The sequence below is a fragment of the Anguilla anguilla genome, chromosome 14 (genome assembly GCF_013347855.1).
Source record: "Anguilla anguilla isolate fAngAng1 chromosome 14, fAngAng1.pri, whole genome shotgun sequence".
Lineage (NCBI taxonomy): Eukaryota > Metazoa > Chordata > Actinopteri > Anguilliformes > Anguillidae > Anguilla > Anguilla anguilla.
In genome coordinates this window covers 19276076-19294452 of record NC_049214.1, presented here as the reverse complement: position 1 = coordinate 19294452, position 18377 = coordinate 19276076, and the positions used below count along the sequence as shown (strand labels likewise).

At 37.6% G+C, this 18377-nt stretch overlaps 1 protein-coding gene across 4 annotated transcripts in view; it reads right to left on the bottom strand.

The window, feature by feature from the left end:
• znf462 (zinc finger protein 462) overlaps positions 1–17496 on the bottom strand; it is a 43201-nt gene extending 25705 nt beyond the window's left edge. For 2 of the 4 annotated variants that reach the window (XM_035390843.1, XM_035390846.1), the window contains exon 1: positions 17331–17496. The gene's annotated coding sequence lies outside the window, so the exon portion shown is untranslated. Of the gene's footprint in view, positions 1–16065; positions 16528–16561; positions 17251–17330 lie in introns of those variants that run through there. The other 2 variants (XM_035390845.1, XM_035390844.1) reach the window with 2 other exon arrangements.
• Between the last annotated feature and the right edge of the window lie 881 nt (positions 17497–18377).

Sequence of the window (18377 nt, the reverse complement as noted above, 5' to 3'; positions counted from 1 at the left end):
GTCCATCCGACAGTGTATTGTTTCTAATGAGGAGCCTCATGGCATGTCAGACCTGGAATCAAAGCCAGAATACTGGAGAATTTAAGCTCTGTACATATAGTCATGGACAATAAGGTTCCAAGATGGCTCAGAAACCCTCCTACATCAGTTGTCGCATTACAGTGGTCAGGTGGAGGAAGCCACAAGCACAAGTTAATGCCCAAAAAGTATCTTCCCAATAAATACCTCACAATTACTGTTTTTTAAGTGTCTGTAGTTGATTTTTGGACAACAACATACGACCCACAAGTCAGAATACAAAACAGTACAAATAACTGGTTCTACAGATCAATCTCCAGTTTCATATTCCAGCTTGAAGACAGTAGGGCTAGTGACCTGGACTGCGTGCAAAATAAAGGTAAAAGAAGGCACATCTAAATAATAAATGGGAAACAACAGCATGCTTGTACAAGTTCTTGACCTGACTGTGATTGATGCTTGCATTATATTTTCCATTTTGACAGTCCAAACATTGCACACAACATTGCACATGTAGTTGCAAACAACTCATTGCTGGAAGAATATATGAATGAACCATGCCATTTTCCCTAGCAATACCTGGGTAGCCTCCATTCCAGCCCCTTTCCTATTATTGTGTGCAGTAGAGCATAATGTTTTAAGACAGTACTGAAGAGTAGAAAGCAAACACAGATATATATATATATATGTGCAGATACTGTACATTTCCACATAACATTTAGTAGAAATTAAAATACAAGTGTAATATAACTCAGAACTCCTCATGTAACCCGTTAAAAACCGTATGAGGATAACATAATACGCAGAGGCAAACCATTGATTTCACAAACCAATTCAAGCTCGGAAGCATTCAAAATGGTGCCATTAGAACATAAATAGGGTTTCTGTAGGTCATGCAAGAATGTGCGATTCATTGTTCATTCAATTAGCCTGTAAGTTGGTTTCAGCCATTCCAGGGTTGAGACCCTCACAATTCCTACATTATCCAAAAGTACACCACACCACATACTAGGTTTTGACAGCTCAAGTCGTCTTCCCTCAAATAGAACGGTTCTGACTTCACAACAAGTCATTAGAAATCTGTTCCAGGAAACATATGGCAACAGAACTAGGTCAACCATTAACCAACTAACAGGAAGCTTCTCTGAAAACACTCAACAGATGCCCCTTTAAATGTGTTTTTTTTTTGACAACAGCTTTCAATAATGTCATACACCAGGACATTATTAGAGCATATCAATCAAAAATGATATTCTGAAAAATAGCAACAGTGATCTTCAGAAACCCTGTTGTAACTGACAAAGTACATTTCATCCCAAGCCTTATTAAAATAATATTTCCATATTGACTACTCTACTTACTGTACAGAATTATTTCGGTTTATACTGTATGTAGTGGGGAGGCCATTTAGGCCAATTCATAATAGTTTAGTTTGCTTAACTTCAAGGCAGAAGCCACCTGCTATTCAAAGAAGTATCATGACATATCGTGGTAGGCCTGTATTTCAAAAAATTGTGGTCTAGAGCTGTAAACTGGAAGAAAAAAAATTAATTTGATTATTATATTCAATAAATAACATCTTTGATTATATTCAAATATTTACTGCAAAATTTGCATAATTAATGCATTTACATAAACTGTATAGGAGATATTAAGGCACTTTTTGTTATGGGCCTAAAAGTTCAAGAAGAGTACAAAGGCAAAGGACGGTAATGTTCCACTTAAATATTTTACATAAATAATTGATGGATAGTGATAAAATGACAAAACAGAAAGCAGATTTGATTACGCCTCATTCACTATAGATAAATTGACTGACAAAATAATTGTCTACACTCCTGGGCAAAAAAAATGGGCCAAGCCCAAAATGGCAAAAAATTAAGCTTTTAATGGTCTTAAAAATTAGCAGGTCAGAAAATTTGCAAGAATTAAACAAATGCACTCCTGAGACCTCCTGTGCCACCATTTGCTCGTTTACTTTTGCTGCAGTAGATACTACAAGCATTGTTTCTCCTGATTAATTTTCCTGTTGGAAAAAATATTCAGGAGAAACAATGCTTTACTGCATATCTGGCAGCAGCACGGTGGATTTAGGCTCATTTGATACCTCAGACCCTTGATGACTTAAAGCCATTTAGCCAACAAATGTGTTCCATACGGTATCAGCATAATTTACAGCTGAATGTAGTCCCACCCCCCAATTCCCATAGAGATCCATTCAAATGCAAAGAGTATTTGTATCGCTTGTAGGACCTGAAAATAAGATATCCAGACTCTGATGATGTTGATAGGTCACAGACATCAGGAAGTCATGGCATGCAGATGACCAAATATAAAACATGACTCTTTTATTTGACATTTTGTTAATTTGTCTACTGTATAAGTGAATTTCCCAGTTTCTAGCTTTTCCCCAAACAGTTCACTGCAGCAAAAGTAAATGAGCAAGTGGTGGCACAGGAGGTCTCAGGGGTGCATTTGTTTAATTCTTGCTAATTTTCTGATCAATGATTTGTTGTTTTAAGACCATTAAAACCTAATATTTTGACATTTTGGGCTTGGCCCATTTTTTTGCCCAGGAGTGTATAAATAAGTGGGGGGGGGGGGGGGGGGGGGGGGGGGGGGGGGGGGTCATTCGGAAGCAAGAGATCACATTTTGAAACACAAAATCAGATTTTCAGCAAGCATCTTTGATTAAAAAAAAAAAAACATTCAAAAGTTAATTTTAACAATTCAACTAAATATATTTCCCCTATTCAAGGAATAACAAGCAAATCTAAATCAGACAGCCTTAATGTGGACACTCCAACGATTCCATCATTGTACGGGCAATGGAAGTCATGACAAGGATCACCTCTGCTATACCAACAAAGTTCAGATGCCAAAGGTATACCATCGATGATAATATGTAGGCTTATAAGACTACAACTGTCAAAAAATATTTTCACAAGAGAGACAGCGTAATGTTGTTTTGAGGCTTAGGCTAGCTAGTCTACTTCAGTTTTCAAGGAAACTAACTTTATGAACCACTGATTTGGTTTGGCACAGAGTCAAAAGCATGGAGGTTAATAAAGGTTGAGCCTCATTTACAAGGTGGCTGTCAGTAAAGATAGTATTTGCCATTTTGTCCTTCAAAGGCATGATCCAAATGGAAGTTGCGTTATTTTGTTCCATTGATTGCCACCAATGTAGTCTGTGGTTGAGCACCTCTCCGATACACTACATAAATATGCAACTTTTGTTATGTGATACTTCATCATTTTGGTCAACCATAAACCCAACTGTCTCATTTAAATAAACTTCTCATGCAGACTCTACCTGACAGAGGGCCAATGAAAGGAGAGACTTTGTATTACCAGTTATTTGGGCACTCGCCAGAAACTGCACTATGAATTGTTGCATGGAATTTCTGAATTTTGGCTTAGATGGCTTCACAGGATTTTTTTGTCTCCGATTACTTTAGCCATGTGCACTTAAACGCATGTAAAATACAAATCATTTGTTAAAAATGAGTCAAAATCTGATGACCTTTTCTTAAAATTTGATTTTGACATCTTCAAAGACATCACTAATTGCTTCTGGCATATAGGAGGGGAAAAATTATTCAAAAACATTTTGCATTATTTGAAACTTGCATTAAGTTTACGAATGACACTGAAGGCTCCAAAATGAAACTTCTCCCAGACATATCATTGTTATTTGCCATTTAATGTGATGTAACATAATGGTAAGCAATGCCATTGTTACCACCTGATACCATAGGCTGGCTGCGACATTTCCATCTATCAAGTGAAATCCAGTAATTTGCTTTGTGATGTCTGGAACCCAATCATGCAAGGTCACATAAAATGTCCACAAGGCCTTAACAGATGGTTACCTGACATTACCCAGCTAGCCTTTAATACTTACCATCAGCCTGCTGCTCTATTTACCATGGGTCTGCTGTACAAAAACTTCTTCTCCATCAAACACAACTGCTTAGATATGGCTCATATATGAAATATCCTAAGATAACATCACCATAGAAAGTCATACCATGGCAAAAGAAACCTTGCACAGATCCTTTTTTATCTCCTGTGAGAGCTTTGATTGTTTCTTCAGAGCTGTTTGCAACACTGAGGGTCATTCTGTTTCACAATTTCAAGGAAAAATAATCAAACATCATGGTAGGTGCTCCAAAACAGCCTTCAATCTTTTTCTTGTCATCTACAGTTTCATTAGACAACCTGGAGTGAGACAGGCCCCTTCTATTAACTAGTTTCCAGCATTCCATTATTATTATCATGAGAACTCCAAACATTAATATAAATGTAAACCACAAAAAATTTAACAACCCCTTTTAAAGTGGCATGATGACAGCATTTTGTTGGGCAAACATGTTACACCGTTTCACATTTCTGTGAGACCTCTGAGTGAAAAAAACAACAACCATTTCACAAAAACAGAACATCAATCCATTGAGAGCCAAAGACAAGTGTGGCTCAATGTCCACTGCTTCATAAGGCTATTGCACAACCTGCTCAAGAAGCCATCTCCCCCAGCGGCTGCCTCTAGCCTGACAGAATTATCTTATGCATCACAGCAGAGGCAGCGAGAATGCTGGCTCTGCACAGATGCCTCCATTTTATATAGCCCACTGCATTCTCAAAAGGAACAGTTGCAGGTTGTCCCCCATTTTATGAGCCTCAAAGCCAAGGCAATGCAATACCCTCTCCACTGGCTTTAACGCAATGTTCTTGCACCGATGGGACTGTTTAGTTGAGACCAAAGACCCGAGCCAGTTCCTCTTCTTGCTTTGTTTTGCCATCACAGCCAATAAAAGCAGAACAGAGATCACCGTTTGAGGGAAGCTATAACAACGTCTTGTCTATGCCTTCCCATCTCCTCAAAATATGAAAAAAATACTACAGTATTTGGGGAGAACTGCCAGCAAACATTCTTCCAGCAAATTCCAAGATTCCCTTAGATTTGCTTACCAAGATTCCCATTTTTTATTTTTACTTTTCATATAAAATAACGATCAGGATTATGTATCCTTTATAAAGAGGATTAATCATATTAAAATATCTGGACCATGCCACCTCTGGCTCCCTTATGATGACAGGAATTCTAACTAAATTTACATTTCATTAAATTAATCACTTGCCATTTGGGGTCAATGGGCTGATCACATATAAATAATTTACAGATTAATGACAGCCTCTAATGTTTTCCTTCAACAAAACTACAGTGAAAGTAATGTGACATATTTTGCATGTAATACAGATAATTCAACTTGGTCTTGGTTTCCTGACACCACACAGTATGTCTCACTGTCTGCATGGCTGCTGTGTCAAGGTCCAGAAAACTCTTTTCATAACTATGTCACACCAGCAAAACAAACCATCACTTTCGTATTATATTAAATAGGTTATTAACACTTATACAGTTGTAAATAATATAAGCTTTATTATTTGAGACTCATATTTATAAGTACATAAAAATAATGTGTGAAAATGGATAACCTAAAAATACCCATTTATTAGGTGCTACATGCTAAACTGACTGCCAATTTGCTGTAAATAGACAAATAACTAGTGGCTGTATTGCACAAAGTTGACTAAAACAGCAGTTATTTGCTGTTATTTAGGGTACAAATATTTACAAAAGAATGTTGCGACAGTGTATACAGTGTCATTTGACCAATTCATATGTAAACACTTGCACCCTAAAGTCTCATGAATGTGAAAAATGTGTAACATTTCAAATAGTGCAAGGATTGCTGATCCCAGTGAATATGTACACTGACTGGTCTCATGACTGAAGGAGAAAAACAGTAGGCAAGCCTAACAATTGGTATTCCAATTCAGTCATCCCAAAAATATAATGTAGATGTTGATTACCAATCTTAACAATTTATATGTATAAGAAATCAAGAATATTTTGAAAGTAAAAAATAAAATACATTTTTTACAATCCAGGTTCAATATTAGGCCTACAAATATATGAATATGCGCAGAACAAATGCCTAATGGCCACTTATTAAGCGCTAAAACAAGCTTAATGGGTTGCCAATTTGCTGCTAATAAGCACATAATTGGTGCCTTTTGCATGGATGGTGTTACTTTTTTTAAATAAGGCAGAACAAAATTGATTTCTTCTTGGCTTCTTCCATCCTATAATTATTTCCAACAAATAATAAAACAATAAAAATAACAGTTGATGTTATTCTTATTGATACTAATGTTGTGACTGCTTCTACTACTTGACTACTATAATAATAAAAAATTAAGTTTAATATTATAATAAAATATTAATAACCTTAGTTCCTAAAATATGAACGTAGGTTTTCCTATGAAGACATCAATTGTTCAATATATCAGTGACAATATTTTAAAAGTAACATGGATTCTGTTTTGAAATAAAACTAAGTGCATGGCTTAGCTCTTCAATTATCATGTACTGGGAGTGCAGACTGTCTGGTAGTCAGTGACAAATGCCTTGCATGAGTGAGAAAAAATATGCAACCGGGCAGATCAACGACTAATTTCCATCTGAACCCATTACATCCACAGAGTATCAACCAATGTCACAAAGCTAAAAAATCTGCTTATCACACATCGTGCAACTACATTCTGCATGCCTTTGCCTACTTCAGCATGTTCCCACTGCCAAATGTACAAATAATTGACTGATCCAAAGCCCCAAAGGGACATTTTTTGTAAAGTTGGCTTCTTTTATCCTTGGACGCCATCAAATAGTCCCATGACAACTGAGCACACCCATGTCAAATACAAAAATGCAGTTATTCTGACGGAAGCTCAGGCCAGATTTCATATAATGGCCAATTCCATGGACTTCGGCCAAATACTTTCAGCTTTGCCTTCTTCCATGCAACCCTGACATAGCAGTTACTTCGGTTACAGCGGGTGAGGTTACAAGATGGTCTGACTGACTTGGAGGACATACTAACAAAACTTTCGGGCTTGATCCACCATCAGAATAACTTTTATGTAGACCTTAAGATGATTTTTTTTTTTTTTTTAGTAGAACAGGAAATCCATTTTTTTTTATTAGGATATTTCAAATATGGAAAGGCAGGTCATCAATCAAACCTAAAGACAACTCATGGATTTTGTTTTATTTCATTTTAGAAAAGTAGGGGTTTATGTCTTTGGGAACAATTAAACATTGGTAAATCTAATAAAAACTATTTTTGATTAATGAAATTACTCTCCAGGTGAGCCAAACCACCCTCTTGCAGTAATACCACTTGTGGTGGAAAGATGAGATCCATTAATATTAATTTACCAGTGAGACCTTCTCCCAAGACCTTAAATATTTAATTGGCCTTGAACGGCTGCATTGCCTCTGGGCACCAGTGGATCCCCTCTACAGGACCATGACTGTTCATATTCAAAGAAGGCCTTGTCCAGTCTGAGCCCACTGGCCGAGGATCAAGCCACTCAAAAGAATTCAGAATTTTTCCACAGTTCCAGTGCCGTCAGAATTTGTTTACTGCATCTCATTTACAAACACAGAGTAGATGCAGCCTTTGCGTACACTCATGCTACTCAACAAATGGATTTCAGTCAGTGGCCTTGGGTCTGTTTAAACAAGCTGGCCCTGTTCTATTGACAGTCAGCAGAAAGGGTATGTTCATACAACTTCTGTGAATGTACACATCCACAAAACAGAAAGTGCTGGCAGTTGCATGAATGTCAAAAGCAACCTTCCATAATTGATGGGGCCCTACACATGACTAATTGTGTGCCAAGTGGCTACCAGACCTGGTTACTTCAACAGTTGTCATCAACGGAGCCAGAGAGCATAATCTTGCCCTGCTGCAGGGGTTGTGACATCATTAAGGCATATAACTGATCCAATTACGGTTCAAATGGATAATAATGGAATGGTGTATCTCCATCCGGACTAGCCTAGTAGTGGATGGCATATGGTGCACCAGGTTACACCGGTAAAATTATCTCCGCACCTTCAATACCGGTATTTTGTAATTACAATTTTAAAATTAAAAAAGTAAAAAAATAAATAAAAGTGCATCTTTAATGCAGAGCTTTAATGTTGACATTATTAAATGAATATAAGCACATTGTATTATATTCATATAATACTCAATACCAACAGATATAGCCAGTTGTCCTCAATTAGGCTAATGCAATTACGCTATTGTGCATTGCAAAATTGTGCACACTTTATCAGCATTATTTAAAATTGTGGATACATGTACACCATGTTCTTTACACTCATACTCAAAGAATATTTATGGTAAATATCTGAAACTTTAAAGATTTTGCATGGGTTTTGTTAGAGCCCGTCATTGCAGGTTGTGCTGAAAGCTAATGTGGTAGTTAGCATTACATTACATTACATTACATTACAGGGATTTGGCAGACGCTCTTATCCAGAGCGACGTACAACAAAGTGTATAACCATAACCAGGAACAAGTATGACGAAACCCCTAGAGAGAAGTACCGGTCCAAGTGCAGGGAACAACCGCATAGTTCAACTTGGACCCTGAAGGTTAAACTGATTAACACTAACAACGAGAACGGCAACAACGCAGTCTATGGAAAAAATACAAGTAGTTAAGACAGTTAATGCACCTAAGTCACCTACGAAACAGCTGCCTAGTTACAACCCTAAGCTTACAGTCATTTACAGGGGGGTAGGGAGGGATGGGGAGAGGTGCAGCCTGAAGAGGTGAGTCTTCAGTCGTCGTTTGAAATGGGTCAGTGTCTCAGCTGTTCTGACCTCCACAGGGAGGTCATTCCACCATCGTGGGGCCAGAACAGACAGGAGACGTGTTCTGAAAGTGCAGGTGCGAAGAGGGGGAGGTGCTAGGCGTCCTGAGGTAGCAGAACGGAGGGATCTGGCTGGCATGTAGGGTTTGAATATCTGGTGGAGGTATGCTGGGGCTGATCCCTTGACTGCCTGGTATGCTAGGACCAATGTTTTAAATTTGATGCGAGCTATAACAGGCAGCCAGTGGAGGGTAGTGAGCAGGGGAGTGACGTGGGAGTGTCTGGGGAGGTTGAAGACCAGACGAGCCGCAGCATTCTGAACGAGTTGCAGGGGTCTGGTGGCAGATGCCGGTAGTCCAGCCAGAAGAGAGTTGCAGTAGTCAGAGTGGTGTATAAGATTAGTTTAAAGGGAAGTTTGATGCCGGTAAAACCGATATCAATGGTGTTTTAGAGAGATGCAAAACCAGTGTCAAAATAGTAACAAGTCATAACAAGCCTAATCTGGACCTTACTGCTCACAGACAAATACTTACATTCTTACATTCAAATTGTTCTTTTTATTGTTCTTCACATTTGTCAAGCCAAGACTTATATTTGATCCCCAGTAAATCTTTGTACTAGACACAGAAAAAAATATGGTTTCAAGGTGAGATTAAGGTGGCAAATAAAAAGGAAGCAAGCAAATAAATAAATAAATAAATAAACAAATAAATAGCATTTACAAAAACATTTCACACATATATTTATTAACTTCAACTAGGCTACATAAAAGGTTTCATTCCACTGATAAATAGATATTAAATTAAATTAAAAATAAAACATGCACTGGTCTCAATCCCCAAAACTCACTACACAGTCCTCACCACCCAGCACCTGCATTTTAGATGACATCTTTAGACAAATTTATTTACTACCTGTTCTCTTGACTATACGTAAAACTAATATCACACATATAATAGTACTTCTTGTCAATACTGAATGCATCATTTAAACATTGACAGTCTAGGCTGGAAAAAGTATGTGAACCTCTAGGCTATTGAATTCTCCTAAAACTAATTGGAGACCGGTGATCCAATCAATGAGATAAGATTGGAGGTATAGGTTGGTGCCCTGCTCTATAAAAAGGCACACAAAGTTTGGTTACTGACAGAGTCTGCTCTTCTCAAGAAACATCTGTTCATGTGAACCATGCCCTGATCAATTTTCAGAGGACCTCAGAAGAAGAACGGTAGGGATGCATAAAGGTGGAAAAGGCTGCAAAAGTATTTTTCTAAAGGCATGGGCGTTCATCAATCCACAATAATACAAGTTGTTCACAAATGATGGACATTCTGTACTTTTGCTACTCTCCCTAGTAGTGGGCATCCTGCAAAGATCACAGCAAGAGTGCAGCATTCAATGCTGAAGGAGGTCAAAAAGAACACTAGGGTAGCAGCAAAGAACCTGCAGAAATCTCTTGAACTTGCTAAAGTCTCTGTTCATGTGCCCTGTATAAGAAAAACACTAAACAAAAATGGTATTCATGGGAGGATACCACGAAGGAAACCACTCTTCAAAAATACATCGCTGCACGCCTCAAGTTTGCAAGAGGCCATCTGGAAGTTATGGGACAATATTCGATGGACGGATGAGACAAAAGTTGAACTTTTTTGCAGAAATGCACAACAGTATGTTTGGAGAGAAAAAGCACTGCTCACCAACACCAAAACCTCATTCTAACTGTGTAAAGGAAGCATCATGGTTTGGGGCTGCTTTGCTGCCTCAGGGCCTGAACAGCTTGCAATCGTTGAGAGAACAAAGAATTCAAAACTGTATCAAGAAATTTCACAGGAGAATGTCAGGGTAGCGGTCCATCACCTGAAGCTTAACAGAAGTTGGGTGGTGCCACAAGACAATGACCCAAAACACATGAGTAAGACAGAATGTTATAAACAGAAGAGAATTCATGTTTTGGAATGGCCTAGTCAGAGTTCAGAACTTAACCCAATTGAGATGTTGTGGCATGACCTGAAGAGGGCTGCTCATGTAAGAAATCAGCGAAATCTCAAGGTACTGAAGCAGTTGTGTAAGGAATGGGCTAAAATTCCTCCTAAGCATTGTGCGAGTCCGATCTGATCGGCAGCTATAGGAAGACATTTGGTGCCGGTTATTGCTGCAAAAAGGTCCAGTTCCTAGATACAAGAGTTCACATACTTGTCAAGCCTGAACTGTGAATGTTTAGACAATGTGTTCAATAAAAACATGAAAAGTGCAACTGATTGTGTGTTAGGCTACTAGTTTCAGCGGAATGTATTTGTCTATTATTGTGACTTAAATCAAGATCAGACCACATTTAATGAGTAATTAATGCAGACATCCAGGTGAATCCAAAGAGTTCACAAACTTTTTTTTTTTTTATATTTAAACAACTGATTTTCTATTTTTATATTTAGTTATGCTTGACGATGTTAAATCTTATGGCGATGTGTTGCTATCTGGAGTAGAAACTGCATGGGTTTGACTCCACTTCACTGTATTTTTTTCCATTTGCATGGGTATAATGTAAAATTTCACAGATGAGCATTACACTGAACCTATCTGAGATTAAAAGCATGTTTCTAGGAAATACAATACTACTTTGAAATGTCAATAAAGAATTAAACAATTTGACACCTGATTGGCTATTAAGATGGCCTAGTGTTTTCTGATGGGATAGACAGATGGAACTTTGTAATTACATGTCAAAAGGGGTTTTACCGTTAAAACCATTTTGCTGATTCATAGATATAATTCCAGGTGTTACAGACATTGTACAAGTGAAGTATAACAATACCCTCCAAAATAATTAATACCCTTAATAAAGATGAACAAAAGACTGAATAAAATAAATACTATAGCCTAAGTTCTGAGCTATATTTCATAAAACTGTGAAAATATTATATGTTAACAATTCAAAAAAATCAAAACGTAATTTTCTATAAGTTTATTTTTTTAATAATAAATAAGTTACACAAATATTCACACCCCTGTCTTCAATCCCTTGAAAATTTCATCCTTAGTGTTTTATGAGACTAGTGAACATATATAAATCTTTAAGATCCTTTGGTCTGCACTTGTGGCTTGCAACCAATTGCAGTAATTCTGTGGCCTGTTAACCATTTCTTTCTTGATTGTGGGGAACTGGATCATTCTGTTGCCGAAAGACCAAATTTTAGGGAACCTGACTGAAATCTCAAGGTACATATTAGGATTTATGATTCCATTGACCTTAACAAGGGCTCCAGGGCCAGTAGACTCAAAACAGATCCACCACCACATTTCACCATAGGTAAGATGTTCTTTTCAACATAAGTGTCCTTGTTCCAATGCCAAACCCACTGCTGATGTGTGTGGCCAAAAAAGACAATTTGGCGTCATCTGACCACAACACCTGGTTTCTATCCAAGTTCCAATGTCATTTAGCAAACTTTTTTCTGGCAACCCTTCCAAAAAGCCTATTGGCAATAAAATAATTCTCTCATTTATTTATTTATTTTTTTGAGCATACAGTATAGCTCATTATATGCACTGCTTATTTTATGCAGTAATTTTTGCTCATCTTTAGGAACAGTATTATTTACTTTGGAGGGTTCTGTGTGTACTACAGACAAAGCATTCCTATGTGAACTCATTTCTGACCAGGCTGTATGTCAGAATCCTGTAATCCTAAGGCCTCACAGCATTATTAGAAGATGTAGTGATACTATAAAACCAAATGTAAGTAACTAATGAACTCAGACTCTTGGTTTGTCAGTTAAAGGCAATGAATGCAATGGAGAGAGAGTGAATGGGGGGTTTTGCTTTTTCCGCTTGGAAACATTCTAATGAATTATTCAAATTTAACACCCCTTCTAATTCTAGTCCTGCATTGTTTACCAATATTTACCAAATAAAAATATAAATGAACTCTATTCAGCCCCCTAATTCAGAACTTGGAAGCAACCCTATCCCAAACTGTAAATTAAAAGTAATTTACCATTTTTTCCGCAATACTGATGTCTCTACTGATGAGAAGCATTCATGCAACACACCATCCCTATATTTGGAAGGTGGGATGGTGCTAGCATGGGGTGGTGTTCAATTATTTGTAATTTGTACCAAAAGTAATATTTTGAAATTTTACCAATTATACAGTTGGTAACAAAAAACAGAGCACACTAAAGAACTTATTGTTTTCATTATTTTTCAAGGGCTAATACAACTACGACAACTCTGTTCATGATCATGATCATGAACTATTTAGGTAGTTATTGAAGGTCAAAGATTGTTTGTACTTAGTGTATCCACCTTTCACCTTGATTACTGGCTTCATTCTGCTTGGCATTGGTACCAACAGCTTATGCAACATCTCATCTTCCATTTCATCCCAGAACTTTCTACAAAGTTCCCATAGATGATCTGTTGATGTTACTAGATGTTTGGCTTTCTCCCGCTTAAACTGCTCCCACAGGTCCGGTGACTTAATTAGTGACTGAATTCCAGACACTGGTACACTCTATGCAGTGCAGAACATGCATATAGCTATCCTGGCCCGAGATGTGGCCCAAAATCCTAATCCAAGGTGCTTTATATTGCTGTTATACTGCTTCAATTTTTCTGTTCACTACTTGTATTTGTTTACACAAACAGTTCACTTAAAGGTGTTATTCAACTGAGTACATACTGCCACAGCTCTAAATTATGCCACCTGATTAATATTATACAAAATGAAAATTTAATTTGCAACTAGAATGCTACTGAACTGTGCCCTAGTAAACATTCTTAGTTGGAGATACAGTCAAGATGAATGTCCAATATACATTAAAAAACCAAAACTTCAATAAGGATTCTTTTCAATAAAGACAAATGGCTGACGTGATTTTGTTTCCATTTGACCATCTGCTAATCTGGCATAATTTAGGCATCCAAAATGGTAAAGAATTTCACATCTCTCTGAATATCTATAAGGATTTTTAATTTTAACCATAGATAATTTGAAATTCACTCCCTTGACCTTATTCAGAATAAAGATATTTTTAAATCCCCCATCATTAAAATTTAAATTTAACCTTAGTGTATCCAGTCTGAACTATAAAACTTCCATTATGCTTAGTTTCATCCAAAAGCAAATATTCCAGCAGAAAAACAAATGTGAAAAGCACGAAAACCATGACTTAGTCGACCAGAGCTGCAATTACAGTCAACTGCAGGTGCAATGTCTTTGATGAACAAAATAAGACCAAGCAGCTGTACATCAAAGCTATTAAACATGCAGCAAAATCCACAGTTTTTGTCTGACTGCGTGCACTTCAAGCTTTTCACTGTACATTTGTAGTCACATAGGCTACATTTTACATTTTCTACACCCATTACAAATATCCTGGCTTCAAAAATAAGTTGTTTGAATACATCAATTTCACAGCATGTACACCTTAATTTTCTCAATGCCCCCAAAGCTGTAATGCAGGGGTGTCCAAACTTATCCGAAAAGGGGTGGTGTGGGTGCAGGTTTTTGTTTTAACCAGCACTACAACACCTGATTTAACTACTTAACTAAACATGATCTTCAATCAGGTCTCTTAGTGCTGGCCTAAGACAAAAACCTGCACCCACACCGGCCCTTTTCGGATAAGATTAGACAACCCTGCTGTAATGAATGAATATAATTTAAACCTGTTCCTGAACAAAACAGTTAGTTGAAAAACCTATTAACTGTTCTGAGAATGTTGAATACTTCTGAATATTCATTACAAATCTGCAAATCTGCTACTATAGCTCCATAAGCTGTGGGTGTCAGGAGAAAGTAACAGTCTTCCCTTTTATTTTTGTCAATTAATGTTTGTTAACTTCTATTATTGCTTTTATTTTTTTGGAGGAGACTCTTTCATTTCCAGAGTTCCTCACAAATCATATGAAATACCATCCAAAAAATCTGACAACCTTGTAGGAATTTAAATGTGTCTACTGCAGTATCCAATCTCATCTACAGTCACTGCACACAACAAGTTCAGTTTTGTAGGGATCAAATAAGTATTGAATAGGAATGCATTTTCCTGTAGGATAAATACACTGGGGAGCCACAGATAAAGACTACAGCCCAGATTTCAAAAAAGAAATATCCAAACACGTAGACCTGAGACTAACTCAGGAGGTACCTTATGACCCTCTTGAAACAAAGGTCATCAAACTTGAGACTGACACAAGCAAACTTTTGCAAAACAAGTTTTATAACAAATACGTATGTGGAAACAGACCCGCATTTTATATTATGATATTTACAGTTGTCCAACCATTACTGATGTTAGCATTCTAAGGCTTTTGTTGTGTTGTACAAAAATAAAGAAAATATGCATCATATTGACAAAGCCATCAGAGCAAGCTGCAGGTGGATCCATATCAACAGCTAGTTAGATAGACATAATGAAAGGTTATACTGGGGTGTATACCAGAGATGGGTTGGACAGTATCAGGTCAATATCAGCTTTAACATTTTTGAAATTGGAACAATCATAACCTCATGACCTTGTGAAGAATCCAACAGCATCTGCTCCCTCCGATATGCTCCCAATGCTTCCAAGGAAATAGGCTACATCAGTCTAACAGAACACTTCTGACAAAACCCATTAAAAAAGGACTGATCTCCGAGAAATTATAAATCTGCTTTGATATCAGAAACTCCTCCATTTTGATCATTTGTAGCCAAGAGTTTGTCGCAGAAAGACTGTCTAGCTCTGTCTGCTTGTCAGCAAGATTCCATACTAAACAGTGTTACTGCAGAAGCAGCAAAAACCCCTTTCTCTTGAAAGACAGTGAAACATGCATTAAAACCATTCCAGTGAAAGGTGCTTTCATACTACAGACCAGCATAAACATGTAGGCTATTCACAAAAAATAAACAGTAGAACTATTAAACTGATCGAAATTGCTGTTGATATTTGTGTAAACATCAATATTTCACTCTATAAATCTTCAGCGTTTGTAAAATGAAAAACATTTCAGGGAAATAATATCAAAAATCAATATTATATACTGCAGTTATAACAATTTATTGATGTGATTATTATACTTTGGATTTAAATAGTCCACAGTGCCTAAACACACAATTTCATGAACTGAAAAACTGTGCAAATTGTTATTAAGGTGCTTTGAATGGGTTGCAAAATCTCACAATGTGAATGAACACCACACTTTATATGGCCTCTAATGAACTTGTAACACATAGCCTACTCACAAATTCAACATGACTCTCTAATTAAATGCAAATCTCAGACAAATTCAGTTTTCCAGCAAATAGCTTCCATAAATTTTTACCTTGGTGGAGAGTGTTAGATTAATTGATGACATTTAATTTAACAAGGAAGGTAGAAGATAATTCCAGGAACTTTTAAACTCTGCAAGAATAAACTTCTCCAATCTTCTTGAAGGCCACTCTGTAGAACGTTTAAAACCTGTAGGCTCTACCACTGAATAATTAAGCATTAAAATTCCTATCTCATCCATGCCCCTCTCTCACCCTCATACTGTCGGCTCCAACCCTCCTCACAGTCCGGCTTCTGGAAGCCCTAACGCCCTCCATTTTCTACAAAAGGAAAACTTAACCATGACCATTTCTGCCACAGCAAAAATCGCACACTAGGAAGCTTCTTCTCTGTGCAGACGCACAACCTGCACGAACATAACTCCTACCGATAACCAAAACAAGAAAGTCAACCTTTGTTCTTGCGTTGGAAATCCTGTCTGACTCCTGGCTCTCCTAAGAGACTCATCTGCCTTCCTCCATTTTATGGTGAAGCCCACAATGACATACCTGACTTCAGAACACTGACAGCACAGACATCCAAAACCTCAGCTTGCAGTCGTAGCAGGGGGTGAGAAAGAACGTAAAGAATCCAAACTGCAAATCTAAATATTTCGCCACAAAACTATGTACTTCCAGTCAGGAGAGAAAGCGCATTAAAATCCAACAGTTTAGATTTTAACTGAACAGAAGACATGTAGGAGCAGAATAACTGGACATGGCTAAGTGAGTGTCTGGACGTGGACCAGCGGCAATGCCAGACTGTCGCTAATGGAGGCTCAGCTCCTGTACCGCTGGTGCTGGGAGAGAAGAGCAATCCGTGCAATGGCTTCTCCTCCAAGCAGGCGAATAATAGATTGAGAGGGTGAAAGCAAATTCCCTGACCAGTCTTGCCAAAATTAAACTCTCCAGTGTTGGATCTCACAACACAGCACAATCTCTAATGAGGTCCATTTCAGAGTCCCGATTTTCCCCAAAGAAGCACGTATCGAAAGCAATAAATAAAAGGGTGGTAAGAATAATGAAGAGGACATGATCTCTAGTTGACTTTACATGTTAAGGTGCCAGCAGCAGCTCTCAAATGTTCGTTCTCTCTCGGGCTCTCCCAAGTCACCACGACTGGTCATAAACTAGCTAGCTAAGAAAAAAGAAAACCCTTCAGCTCTTTCCAGGTCATTCACGAGACGTTCTCCAGATTATTCGGTCTAGCACAACGTCTTGTATATGGATCACAAATACAGCATTGAGCTTGACGTTTTGGAATTGTATTTTTACTTACGGGTTTGTCCAGAAAAGCGATCTTTCTGAAAGTTGTTTTGTAGCTCATGCGTGTGCCTGGTCTAGTGAATGATCGCCATCTTTCCTGCTTCTCCTATGCTGCAGCTGCAGATGACCTGAGCTCCGTCTGTCTCTGAATAATGAGCAACCACAGAGACAAGGAAGACAATCTGCAAAGCAAGCAACACAAAGAAGTTTGGGAGACTAGCAAGCACCAGAGGGTGCGCAAGAGTTTGCATTGAGATGGGAGAGCAGTGGAATGGTCAACGTGTGTATCGAAAAAACTATCATTCTTCATTAATGCAGATCTTTCTTCGCCTTGATGGAAGTCTAATCAGAAAGCGTCCCGATCCAGTTTACCTCCAGTTCTCACATTCCATTGAATATATGACAATCCATATTTTGATTAACTGAAAGGTGTATACCAGCAAAGCTTTAACGGTTCCTGCCATGACACCACAAAGCAATGAGTGAATAAAGAAATTAATGAGGTAGCCTACATGAATTAACATGACTACGCGGAAGACCTTGTTTTACGACTGAATGGTTTGAACCAAATATATCAACATGTGTCTGTACAGTATGTAGCCTACTGCAGTCATGATTAAACAAAACTAACAATTTGTTACTGTAGCACTTTGAACCCCTCACACTACCACGAACATTATTTAATTTAAAAATAATTGTCATTTGATGGGGCACCTCTTTGTTTATTGAAAAAAGCGGCTGAATGTTGATAATACCACATTTGATTTTGCTAATTAAACGGAGAATTGTGCTAGGTTATTATTACTTCAGTTAATCCATCCATTGACCATTACCTATGGTTTCATCACTAGTTAACTCCTGGGTGATTTAAAATTTAATACATGTGATCTGCATGATTGCAACATGCACAAGAAAACTGCTGAAATTTAATTAGCCTTAAATCATTCATTTGGATGACTTCTTTTCTTCCCAGCTTTTAAACAAAAAGCTTTTTCATAAGGATTTTATTCAGTAGCAAAAAACTACTTTCAGAAAAGTCACAGACATGTTTGTTTACTAA